At 31.4% G+C, this 13,465-nt stretch overlaps 1 protein-coding gene across 2 annotated transcripts in view; it reads left to right on the forward strand.

Moving 5' to 3' along the window:
• The window catches only part of LOC121113603 (tubulin gamma-1 chain), a 101,442-nt gene that overhangs the window by 8,819 nt on the left and 79,158 nt on the right, over nucleotides 1–13,465 (forward strand). The window lies entirely within an intron of this gene.

Here is a 13,465-nt window from a genome sequence, read left to right on the forward strand (position 1 = left end):
ATGAGGATGCAAATATTTATATTTTTTTTTTACAAATAGATAGTGTTCTTTACTATACAAATAATATCTATGCAAAAAATCATCTTGATTATTTTTATTATTTCCTCCCTCATCTTTCATGGGTTAGACAATACACATTTTGAGGTGGGTCAATTTCTACATACGCCTACTCTACGTTCCAAAGTCACAAGATATTTTTTAGTGGATGAACAGTGAGTGAAAAAAGGCCTTTTCAAACTCCTTAGAGCAAGCCATGAAATATTTACTTGCACATTTCATCAACAACTTTGGTGCGTGCGAGAGTGGTTTTTCTACTCCTCAGGAAATTATAAGGACAAATATTATTGGTAGTGATGAGGCTATGACAAATGGCAGCAAGCTAAATTAATTTAATTTTTGCTTTCTTGTGATTATATAGAGTGGAGACCCAAAACTTGTAGTAGGATTTAATTACTATTTTATCTCCGTTATTTTTAAAATGACAAGGCTTCATTAATCCACCGAATGACAGCTGAAACAAAAATAAACAAGTTTTGTTTTTATCCCATGTCTCTAAGTGTAAAAAATTTCGAGATACAACAAAAAAGGTAAAGTGCCTCTACCGCGCCGGTGTCGAAAAGAATCCAGAGACTGTTGTGATCTCCATCTAGATTCCCTACAATATCAAAAATTGAATTACCGAGAAATAATAAAACTTTTGCCTGATATATATGTATAACTTCTGGCCTGCCTCAATGTGGCCCTGACCTCAACTCCCCTTGACTTTGTAGTTTAAGTCGTCTTGAAGAAGAATGGAGAATTGGAAGAATTTGGATTCGCTCCTAGTCACGCCATACACAGGGCTTTCATTGTCAAGAGTTGCCAATATATTCGCGGGCCTGTCGAGGCGGATATAACTTGTAAATGAGTACATATTGAATAAAAAACACAGTATTTAAACATATCATTAATTCGTTTTGAGTTGTATTTTTTTATTTATTCCAATAACATTACGTTTTTCGTAATAATTCAAGTTTTGGGTATCTGTAGTGACTACTAGTGATGTGTTAGTTATTCAATCTCGTCTTAGGACCGATCCGATCAGTTCCCAGGACCCCTTCCTTCAGACTGTCAGTACTATAACTTGATGTAAAAACAAGATTAAAGTTGAGGGATCTCATCAAGAACCCAACTTTACAATTGCTAGGACTGACTGATATACAGGACAGAACTAGGTGTCTTCTGCTCTGAATAAGGATTGAAACAACACTAGTTTGAACTTTTTGCAAATAAGTAAGTTGACCAATTTGTTGGTCACCTTAGAATTTAACAAGCCAATGAAATAAAGATTATTTTGCCGTGGTGCGTTACTCGAACTCCAAAGTTATAGGATAAATCCAACACTATTAGTAGTTACAAGTCGTTATATGTACTGTTTGTTGTCGAAGGACGCCCAAAAAGAAATAGTTGTTGTTGTTATATGAAGGCGTACGAGATGGTGGGGATACTCATTAGTATCCCCCCCCCCACGATACACATTACACCTGCGCCTTAACCATGATTTTGATCATGGGAATTGGAAGTACGTAATAATAATTATGGACTTTTAAGACTGAATACTACATGTTTCAAAATATGCATTTAAACAAATCCTCAAGAAGTTAAATACTTTACGTATTTTGCATGAGGAGTCATATATTGAGTATGGTGCACTTACTAATAGTAGTAGTAGTAGTAGCAGATGCATGACCTTCAAGCCTTTTTTTTTAAGAAAAAAAAAATGTTTTTAAGGTTTTTTGGAAATGAAGTTTTTTGAATGACAATGAATTGTAATCCGGTCTTTTAATTACTCCAGATTTTCTTCTGATATGAAATAATGGCATGGTTAGCAGACAGATGTTGGTTATAGATATAGAGTCGTCATTTTCAAGGTTTATTCTTCCTTTTGTGTGTGTGTACCTATCTTTTTTTTTCTTTTCACTATGTACCTAAAATTATGTATTATGTATATTTATAGTCTGTATAATATCTACAATCTAAGGTACACACTCCCTTCAGAAACGAATTTGCCCCGTTTCTCTGTATATGCTCATAGTAGTATTCCTACCTACCTCATTGTTCTTCAAATGCACTTTTTCCACGTAGTAATATACAATAGTCTACCCCTACAAGATATTGACGTCTTATGTATTATGTAGTATGCGAAAGGAGGAGAGAGAGACAAGGGAGGGGGATGCAATCTAAAAGTGCATCATCTTTCCATCTCAGTCAGACGACGAAATCCATAATATTTATTGTGTAGGGACGACACAGACAACTTGCAATTGTCTCTTCTTTTATTGTTTTAGGGAATCGTCAAAACTTTGGAAAGGCTTCATTGACTTGCTAAATAATATACGGATTTTGGTCTGTAATGTCAAATACTAGAGCAAGTTTCTTCATGTTGTCCAACACAATTGTGATGGAGGGCAAAAGAAATAGCATGTTAGCGCGGAAATGAGCGAGCGGACTTGGAGTCGTAAAATTTATCCAGACTCCATCTACAAAAATTATTAAAAGTTAATTAAATAAACTTATTTATAATCTAAGGGGCTTACATTGAGTGTTTGTAAAGTTTGTTCCTAAATGGTTATAAATTATGGGTATTAAGTACTATGGAAATTTATGAAACTTGAAAGTTAATTCATTATAAGTTTATTTGACAAATTTCCAATGTGCTCTATAGTCTTATTGAATCGCAATTCCTGAACATTTTTAAGTCTAAATTATTATGCTGGGTATAGCATAACCACAGTCGAAGTCGTAGTTAGAGGTTGTTTGCATACTGGTTCTTCGGTTACGAGTACATAAATTATGTTCGGGAACTTATGAATGTATTATCTGCAATACATAGATTTTGATCCATTTCATTTGTTATTCATCTTGTTAAATTCTTTATATCTGGAACAATTATCTACTACAAATAACTAATAATTAACCAATGCTAAAAATTGGTTTTATAGATATAGTCTCAGGACTATAAATATAGATCTAAAATTTAATATTTGAATTAAATTTTTGAAATTTTTTCTAAAAAATTTACATTTTAAAATACAAAGCTAATCACAGAAAGTTGAATTTTCTTGGGGAAAAAAATTTAAAATTCAAATATTATTTTTTTTGGAGAAAAAATTTTAAATTAAATTTCAAATATAAAATTTTGAGGAATTTTTTTTTCTAAATTCCATAACCATTCATAGAAAACTAACATTTTTTGGAAAACAATTTCAAAAATTAAATTTTTTCCAAAAATCCATAGATATTTACAGAAAATTAAATTTTTTGAAAAATAAATTTAAAAAATCAAATTTTTCTGGAAAAATAATAATAAAAAAAAATTAAATTTTTTGGAAATACATTTAAAATTCTCTGCTGCCTATTTTTCCCCCAATCACCTTTTAAAGAAAAAAAAATTACCCATATTTTCCCTAACAAATTTTCATCTTGACCAAAAAAAATCTAGGAAAAAGCAAAACTTCCTTAATTTGGCTGGGGACTACCGCCCCTCTAGCCCACTCCCTGCAGACGCCCCTGCAAATATTTTTGGTCTCCCCCCAAGGCTAATAGAAATACAAGGTTATACCATAACGTGTTTATACCTGATGTTTGACTTCCACCACGCTTTTAATATTGACGTCATAGTGTATGAGGGGTTGCGTGTTTAGTCAAAAAAATTCGTTGCCCAGCAGTCGCTATGATACATTAAATAGACAATTCTAGCAATAGTGACGTCATATACTATGAGTGGCTACGTGTTTTGTCAAAATCTGCCTGTCTTGCCCAGCAGTCGGTACAATACATCAGATTGCCCATTCTAGCAAGCCCGATTACATGATGGTCTAAACTTGCATTTCGATTAACCTTTGTCTCCCCTAGATATGTATATACATAAATATAATGAATGAGTCATTTGTGCATTTAACATTATGTATATAAATGTATTGATCTGTATAAATGGGGACGCCGTATTGATTCACGAACACTAGCTACTAACTGCTACTACGTCTATCATCACCATTGGTAGAGAGTAGAGACAGTGTGACTCTCTAATATAATAATCACTACATAGATATAACATGTTAGTGTTTGTAGGATCGATGATGATGTCATGTTGTGAGGAATGAAATGAAATATTATTTACATATATATTTTGCTTTTTGATAAATCATGCCAATGATGTATTTTTCTCATGACGAAAAATACAGACAGCTAATGATTGATACCAATATATATCTTTTGTTTTTATCGTAAACTTTCTTTCCACATACATACATTCTTGGAATCTATTTAGGTAAATAAAACCTATAAATATTAGGCTGGTTTGATTGTCTACTCTTGTCTAAATACGACCACTTCATTGGTGTTTTGAACGTTGATTGGTTGAATTTGAATTATCCCATGTTAAACCTTGATTGGTTGAATTTGAATTAACTCATGTTAAACGTTGATTGGTTGAATTTGAATTATCCCATGTGAAACGCTGATTGGTTGAATTTGAATTAACTCATGTTTAACGTTGAATGGTTGAATTAGCTTATGTTAAACCTTGATTGGTTGAATTTGAATGAACTCGTGTTATAAGCTATGAACAATATGAAAGAAATATTCACATGGTTTTTTTTCTTTTAAATAACACAAAATTTTCTCTGTATTTTGTTCTCAACTGTGGATATTTCTCTGCTTCTACCCCCTTAATCAGTGTTCTGAACGTTGATTGGTTGGATTTGAATTAGATCATAATAGGCTGCGAACAGTAAAATAAAAAATAACTTATGGAAAATGCCATTATTTCAAAGGTTTCCCTTACGAACACACCATTTACTATGAGTTTTGTTATCAACTGTGGATATGATTCTGCTTCTATTCGCCTAAGTCAGTGTCCTTGACGTTGATTGGTTGAATTGCCTCATTTTAAACTGTAAACAATTGGCTCACTACTACCAACTGATTTTAGTGCTTTTTTCTCTGTTGCTACTTGAAGTAAAGGTTGCGAGATGTAATAAGGGTAATAACGAGTTCTACGATTTTATCTTCTCTTAGATGTTACTGTAAGATTGAAAAACGGCAAAAAATATTTATTTAGTTAATAAATATTGAAACAAAGCATTATTCGTTATTTTCCAATAAAAGTTTTTTGATAAGCATTCGTTTGACCTATAGAATATATCAATAAAGTGATCTTCTAAAGTCGCCCTATGGATCAAAAAGAGGTAATGAAGTGTTTGGGAATGTTAATGATCCACGTATAGCGCGCATCTTTTTTCTTTTACATTCCAGGAAGGAAAGATTAAAAATTACGTTCCAAATTTCCGTACGTTATTCTCTCTCCTTTTTCCTGCCTAGGATTACTTTAGAAAATTATTTTATCCCCAATAAGGGCGGATTTTAATCTTATTGACGAAATAAAGAACGATAACTTCTTACAAACTTTGATCGAGATCTGCGACCTGAAGATGAAATGTTTATAGTAGAACAATGGAATTTTCCATTTGGTTATTATTTTCTAATATTATGTCAACAACTTTTCCACGCACACACTGTAGTCCTACTCGAAAATTTGAAAAAAAGTGGAAAAACAAACCACCCTAATATTTTATATGTTCCGTAGGTATAATATAACAAATTATGTACCAACATAGAAATAATAAATAAAAAAGTATGTTAACGAGTAGATGTAATTGTTATAATTATTATGTCTTAAATGATGTATATATATATATTTGTATTAAATCTAGAAGTACCATATATATGAGGGTTTCTTACTCCCCGGGAAATGGTCTTTGAGTGGGATCCCGGGAAATATCAGGAGGTCCAGTGTTTAATTATTTATTATGATTGGAAGAAGAAATATATTCAATTGATATTCCCATTACTGTGCTGGTGGGTTGATTTAGAGCTTCACCGCTTTTTCAAATTTCATAGCTCGATCCGACCCGCAAAAAAAAAAAAAAAGTCAATTGGGCATGTCTCTAAAGTGCATTTAACTTTTTTATGCAAATATGTTACATCTCAGTGACGCCTCACAAACAGAGTTGAGTTCATTTTAAGGAAAGAAACTGGACGAGGAGAAGGCAGGAGCGAGACATATGGTACATTTGAATGAAAACCCTTGTTAATGTCAACTGCTTCTTAAATGATTTTGAGGAGAAAATGAATTATTGCTTTAAAGAGGAGAGCCTTCTACAATTCAAATTGCATTATTGCAGGGAAAATAATATTATAATTATAGTTATTTTATTATGCATTTTTAAAACAATTTGCACCAAAGATAAGCGATAATTCTTCTTTCTGAGGGAGATAAATGTAGCTTTTTCATTACAAACTAATCGACCCTAATCATATAGAATGTCCTATCAGTATCTAAAAATAAAATAACCCGACAATGAACATGGTAATCCGTACAATTTGAAGAATATTTGAGAGGAGTTTAGCTGTCATGACTTTTTAAACAAAAATCCCACTCTGTGTATAGTAAAGACATATAGGCTGTAATTACTCCGATGCCGATCCTCAATTATACTCCGAGTCCAACAAGGACTATATATCCGCAACAAACCCTCAAGGTATTTTATGAACACATGTAAATACTTTACACTTTGATGTTCCCTTCTCAAGAATTAAATAATAATACAAACAGCTTTGAAAAATAAAAGAACCTGTTCAGATTGCCAACTAAAAAAGCCACTCTCGCTTACTTGGACATATTTTATATTACTGACACTACTTCAAAAACACGTGAAAGTAAAATTCGGATTATATAAACTGGTTTTTTTTTTAGATGAAAAGTTGACAATATCCTGATTTTTTGTCTTTTCAAAGTATATTAAAACAATCACAATTTATGGATATTTATGCAAATAAGTAATTTTGAAAAGTCCCGGTTTGAGGCAACTCGTGTTGGAGCAGATCCTATTTTTGACAGATCGTGGAGGAGGATTTTTAGCTTATCTTTCAGCAATTGTTTTTTCATGAAATGAATCCGTCGTAATGATTGAAAATCAATGTGAAATGACTTTAAAAAGAAGTAAAAGAAATCCTCATCCTTCTAAATTCAACTTATATCATTAAATACGTAGTTTTAGAATCCCTATAAATCCCGGGATCCCGAGAGAGATATCCTTGTACCACGTATTAAATAATGATATGAATTATAATCTTGGGCTGCTCACACTATGTGTGTATGTAAGAAATACAACATTATAAACATGTTCCCAGAAGGGATCATACCATCATTACATGCGTATATCATTGTTAGAACTAGGAATATATATGTACATCCATTTCTTTATTATCTAATTATAATGTGTCACCAACAAAAGAGACTCTTCTTAATGAATTCAAGTTGTTTTTTTTTGTTCTCATGTACTAATAAAGTAGTTCTTTTTTGTAACTTGGATTATCTTGATTTTTGTGTGACTGTTTTTGTCTATACGTAGAGTTGTAAATTCTATGTATTTACTCAGGCGAAAATTATTTTTGTAATTGGTAGTCTGAACAATATTTGTTATTTTTCCAACCCAAAAATCAAAATTCTTTGATTTTTGCGTTGGAAACATCTAAGTAGAAAGTATTTAGTAATGAATGACAGAGACGAGCACTGAGGATTTGTTAGAGAGTTATAAACAGTGATGTAAATTGTGTGTGTTTTTAGATGGCCCGTTTTTTGGAATTGGTAATCTGATGAATTAATTTTCTTTTTGTTTAGCAGTTGTCCTTATAATTTAATTCCAGAGTTATGAACTTGTGTTCTAGATAAAATTGTGGGGGAAATTTTCCCCGCGGGTAATTTTGCCTTGAGGAGATTTTGCCACATGACATTATTCACTGCCTTTTTATGTTTTTTATATCATCGATTCGAACTTCTCATCAAAGAATGATGCTTATCAATACAATTAGTTTCGTGATTGGAGCTTGTGCTCCTTTGGATAGTATTAGAACTCATTCACAATTCTGATACAGATACAACAGTTAACTTCGATCCGATAATATAAGAACATAAAAAGACGGCGAATAGATTTATGCGGAAAAATCTCATTGAGCCAAAAAATTTCACGACAAATTTACCAGTCACGGCGAACTTCCTTTCCTAAATAGATTTAACTATATTCAAACCCTGATGCAACATTCGTATGTGCTCATAAAAGACGTAGAGTACCCTTGAGGGTGTTGTGGAGTTTGAACGTCCTTGTTGGACTCCGAGTTAAATCGGGTATCAATATCGGAGTCATTCTTGCAAATATCCTTGTTTATTCCGATTGTAGCTGATCTCCTCCATAAAATTCTTAACATTGTCAGGGTTACCAAATTGATTTTTTTTTGACACCCTAATTATACACACGATTTACATCTTTAGTTATAAGTGTAATTCCCTGTTGAACTCTGTTGGAGTGTAATTGAAGATCGACATTGGAATATTTTTTGTAATATATCTTAACTACATACGGAGTGGAATTTATGTTGATTTCCTTCCTGTTATAGCGGTTTGTAGCTAATCTAATAAAACGCTGTGAGCTTCTCTCTTCTCAAACATTCTTCAAATTGCCAGTTTGACCGTGTCATTTTTTGTGGGGTTTTTTTCCAGCTTTATTCTTACTGCCAGTACATAGAATTTATAATTATAACTTTATTTGGAATTTGTACATAACTTTTTTTGAACAAGTTAAAATTTTGTACACATTGCATGGCATCTTATGTAATATCAAGTAATCAGAAGCGTCATTTTTAATATTATCCCTTAAAAACAAAAGAAATTCAGACTGCTGAAATTTATTTCTCAGATCCATGTTATTGTAAAAATTTGAAAACATCATTGTTCAGAATGAAAAAATTGAGTTATCAAGCTTAAATTATGTTCTAATTTGGGACCCGATTGATTAATTATAAGCTAAATTTATGCAATTTCTAGTACAAGTCAAAAAAAAATAAATTATTGATTAAAAATCTTTTGAATATTCAATTCTAGGAGAACTTGACGCGTTGATTACGAATCTGTAATTAGTTTTGTTTTTCCATCTATTCGGAGGTGCGAGAATTTGTGATTTGATTGTTTGATTATTTTAAGCCTTTTTATAGAGGTTTGAGTCAACTTTTGAATATGAAAAAAAAAAAAAAATCAATCATTCACATGTAAATAAGTTTATTATTTGCAAAATTTTATGCTTATTACAAATATTTGCTTGTATTTTATATGGGATCATCCAATCGTGAGAAAATGCAATATAAAGGTTAAAGAACCCCCATATTTTATGGGTTTTGGTTGAAAAGGAATAACGCCTCCGTTTTTTTGAATTGTTTTTACACCAAAGAAATTTATTTGGGATTAAACAAAGAAGTATTTGGTTTTAAAAGGTCTAATTCAACGGGAATATTGATTATTATTATGGAGATGGATTGGTGATATTTTTAAAATTCCGGGATAATGACTTATATTGTATGAAAAAATAAATCAAAATATAATTTGGTAAGAAATTGAGTTTTTGTATATTTATTTTATCAACAATCTCTTATTGATTCTTTCCACAATAAAATTAAATCAAATTGATATTGTAGCTGAACCAGACCTTCTAGAACAAATAATTTTTTTTGTAAATGAAACCCTAATAATTCAATTCCAAAGTGACTATATATAAGGTATGTCGATAAGAGATTCCTTTGCTTTTGTTTACTGGCTATTTCGATGACGTCACAGCGGAGTCCATTAAGAAGGAAATTTGATAATTAAAAAAATTGACTTAATACATAATATATTATTTTATTTTATCATCAGACAATGTTATTACTGTCAATTTTACCCTCCGAGGATTACGGTACTAAAATTATTTTAAAAAAAAACAAGTTGGTTAATGAAAAATAATTCAGAACATAAATTTTTAAATAAATATACAAAAAAAGTGGTCATTTTATGTATTTGTACGGTTGCCACAGCACAAATACGCCTAGTACCTCCAGAAGAAGACATAATTCTTGGAATAAAATGATATAACATTGAACTCGGCTCTGTTGTGACGTCATCAAAAAGTTGCCAGGTAACGTCAACCAGACCTGATATTATATGATCACCTTGACTCATTCATGCCTCAAATAAATTCATTTTGTGTGAAAACAGTTGAAACCCCAAGGCGTTTTTTCTTATTATTTTATTGGGCATTTTTTTAAATACATCAAAGGTAAGCGGGAATGGGTATGTCCAAGAAAGATGTTTTGAATATATATCGATCATTTTTTTCTTTTCTATTTTGTAAACTGTATTTATTCTCTACAAAAATCCCATGGCATCCCAGTTAATAAGTCTTCCCCCTCTCCCCTTTTTTATCCATCTTTGTGGTAGACATATAATAAAAATGCATATTAAACATTCTTTGAAACCTGAATAATTAATTACAACTTAAATTTGTTAAAGCCTTAGAAACTATGGAGTAAAATCAAAGTATAAGATAATTTACTTAGAAGTTGGAGCCAAAAATATAATACAAACAAGATATTAGAAGGATATTTCAGTACATGGAGTGAACATACAGTTTTTAATTAATAAAGCCCAAGCCTTAGAAAATTTAAAGATAGCTGAAATGATCAATTAATCTTTTTTGATCCTCAATGTTCCTATACAGTACACATTATATACATAATTTAACACACATGTGACATCCCTTTAACTGTTATCACTTTAATTATTTTTTGACAATGCCTTCTTCCCAGACAAATCCTACTACGGCCATTAATAAAATAACACGCTTTTATTGTACAACAATGAATCCACAGTTTGAAATTTTTTAGGGAAGACATTCTAGAATGTTTAATAATCTTTTGTTAATGAGCTGTATTGCTATGGTAATAAAGGAAAGATATCTATAATACTCTGGCCAGAATAGCAAAACTTGTGCTTTTGTCTGAATGAATTAATTTTACACTATGCGTGTTTTCTATAGTAAGATTTAAATCCGCTTTATCAAGGACAATATGTACAATATATCAGGAGTATTTTTTTAAATTATAATATCAACTATGATTTCTCAAAACGTCCCCCTTTGGCGGCGGCCACCACAACCTCCCAGTCTGGGCCTGAAGGCATTCTTTATGACGTAGTCATTGGACTTATCTGCCCACTCCTTCTCAGTGGAAACCTACAAAAGTCTCTTGGTCTCTATAAAGCTCTATATTCCATAGTCCAGTGGCGAGAAGTCTGGCGATGAAGGGGGCTAAAAGTTTGGAGGCTTGAAATCGGTTAGGTTGTTCTTGCACCAAGCTTGAGCCGTTATGGCCTTACGGCCATGTGCTTGGTCTTATTGGGTTGGGGTAGTTGGAATCAAATCACGGCTTGACAACCTCTTTCATCACCTCATGGTACTCCTTGGACCCCACCATAAGCCAAGCTGGTCGGTCAAGAAGTCTTCATTGACAATCTTGTTGTATCCTCCACGTCTACTCTTCCTGGAGAGGCTCTCAACGCTATTAGTGAGCCTCCTGACCTTATGGACTTGTTATTCAAAATGTCCCTATTACATATTGATCGGAGATGTGAAGATCTTCAATCCGTTGTCTTTTTTCCCCCATTTTCATTATTTCTTGACGTATTGCAACCAAAAATTCAGCGTAGGAATTACATACTAAACAGTCCTTTGGACTCACGAATGATGAAAAATACTCGGCTGATAAGAAAACAGACTGAAAGGGGAAGAAATAAATGATTGATTAAGAATAGAGTCATTGGATCCATCCAACGCTACTTCTAAATGATTCATTTCCGTTTCATATGAGGATGTTATTCATCCATGTACCAGAAAACAGTTTTCTAATTAACCCAAGGACATGAAGTTGTTTTATAACTTCTGTATTATTGAAGTCATTTGCAATATATTTCTGTAAGTCTCAACTCGATGTTATCGAATTAGATAGTACTTGACATTTTTTCTGAAATTACAATTCCTTTTTTGATTATGTATATTAAATATTACATGTAGGCAATTGCCAAAATTGGGGTTCCTACATTTTAATAGATTTATCAAAGGATTGAACTTCAGTAATGTACAATATCATTAATGTAAAATGTTTAAATAAAATAGAATGAACTTTGAGATCTTTGACTCAATATTAAATTATATTAATTAAATTTAGAAGTTGAATATTGTTTAATTTTCTATGTTTAATTTTATTAATTAAAAAGTTAATAAATATGATAGAAACTAGTTTTTTAATAGATTCCTTATATATTAATACTCCATTTAAGTTTTCCAATTATTCTTTATATTTATATTCCTGTATTTGGAGTCCCAATGACGTCATTGGTTATGCTAGTAAATTTTCAGTGAGAACTAAAAATCGTTGCTGACAAATCTTGTGATAATAACATTGTAATGTTCCCAGTTTGAAAACACACTTGACCTCATAATCAGAGTATCTATAAAATCAATCTAGGGTAAATAATTAAATGAGATCGATACAGACACAATGTTCGTACGGATGTCGTATATATTCGTCACGCTTCTAATAATAAAAAATACAGACGATAAATAGATTCGCCAGAATTAAATTGATGAATGAATATATTCGGCAGTCATAGAATAAAATAAACAGATTTGTTAACCTGAAGGAATGAGGAAATGTTATTGTTTAAATGGCGCCAATAATCGCCCGTAGACTAGGATTGTGTCAGTCCTTATATAAGATCACGGTCCAGTCCCTCTAGTCGATCCTTAAAGAAGGTAATATCGACCATTAACTTTTTTAAAAGAAATACAAAAATTAAATTTTTTGGAAAAAATTTCAAAATATTAAATTTTTTCAAAAAAAAAAGAAATATTGATTTTTTTCAAAATAATAAGAAATATTAAATTAAAAAAAAAAAAAATCCACAACTATTCACAAAAAATAAATTTTTTGAACAAAATTTTCAAAAATCCATATGTATTCTCAAAAAATTCAATTTTTTCATAAAAAATTGCAATTATAAAATGTTTTGGAGAAAAATTTAAAAATCCAAAGCTATTCATAGAAAATTTAATTAAATTTCTAATATTGTATTTAAAAAAATAAATAAAAAATATTAAATTTTCTAGTCAAAAACAAAAATTCCTTAATTTGGGGGCTGCAGCACCTCCAGCCCCGTGAACACTTCCGAGTTATGTACCACTTGAAAAATATTATTTCAAACTCTCAAGTACCCCAACAGTGGTCAAATGGGGGTACCCCATTTGAGAACCACTGTTCTAATACTATATAAGGAAAAACAACAAACAAGTATTGGACTAAGCCTAGGCAGAAATGCATTATATCTGAGTGAGATTAATTCGAAATGGACAACATAAATATTGAAGAATAAATAATTATTTTTCCTTAAAAATACAAATTCACATTACTTTTTGAACACATCTCGTATGTAGCTATTAGTGTTGAGACTCTGTCCAGCAACGATTTTTTTCCCGTTCGGTCTTAAGTGATTCTTTCTAGACTG

Source organism: Lepeophtheirus salmonis, chromosome 2 (genome assembly GCF_016086655.4).
Source record: "Lepeophtheirus salmonis chromosome 2, UVic_Lsal_1.4, whole genome shotgun sequence".
Taxonomy (NCBI): domain Eukaryota; kingdom Metazoa; phylum Arthropoda; class Copepoda; order Siphonostomatoida; family Caligidae; genus Lepeophtheirus; species Lepeophtheirus salmonis.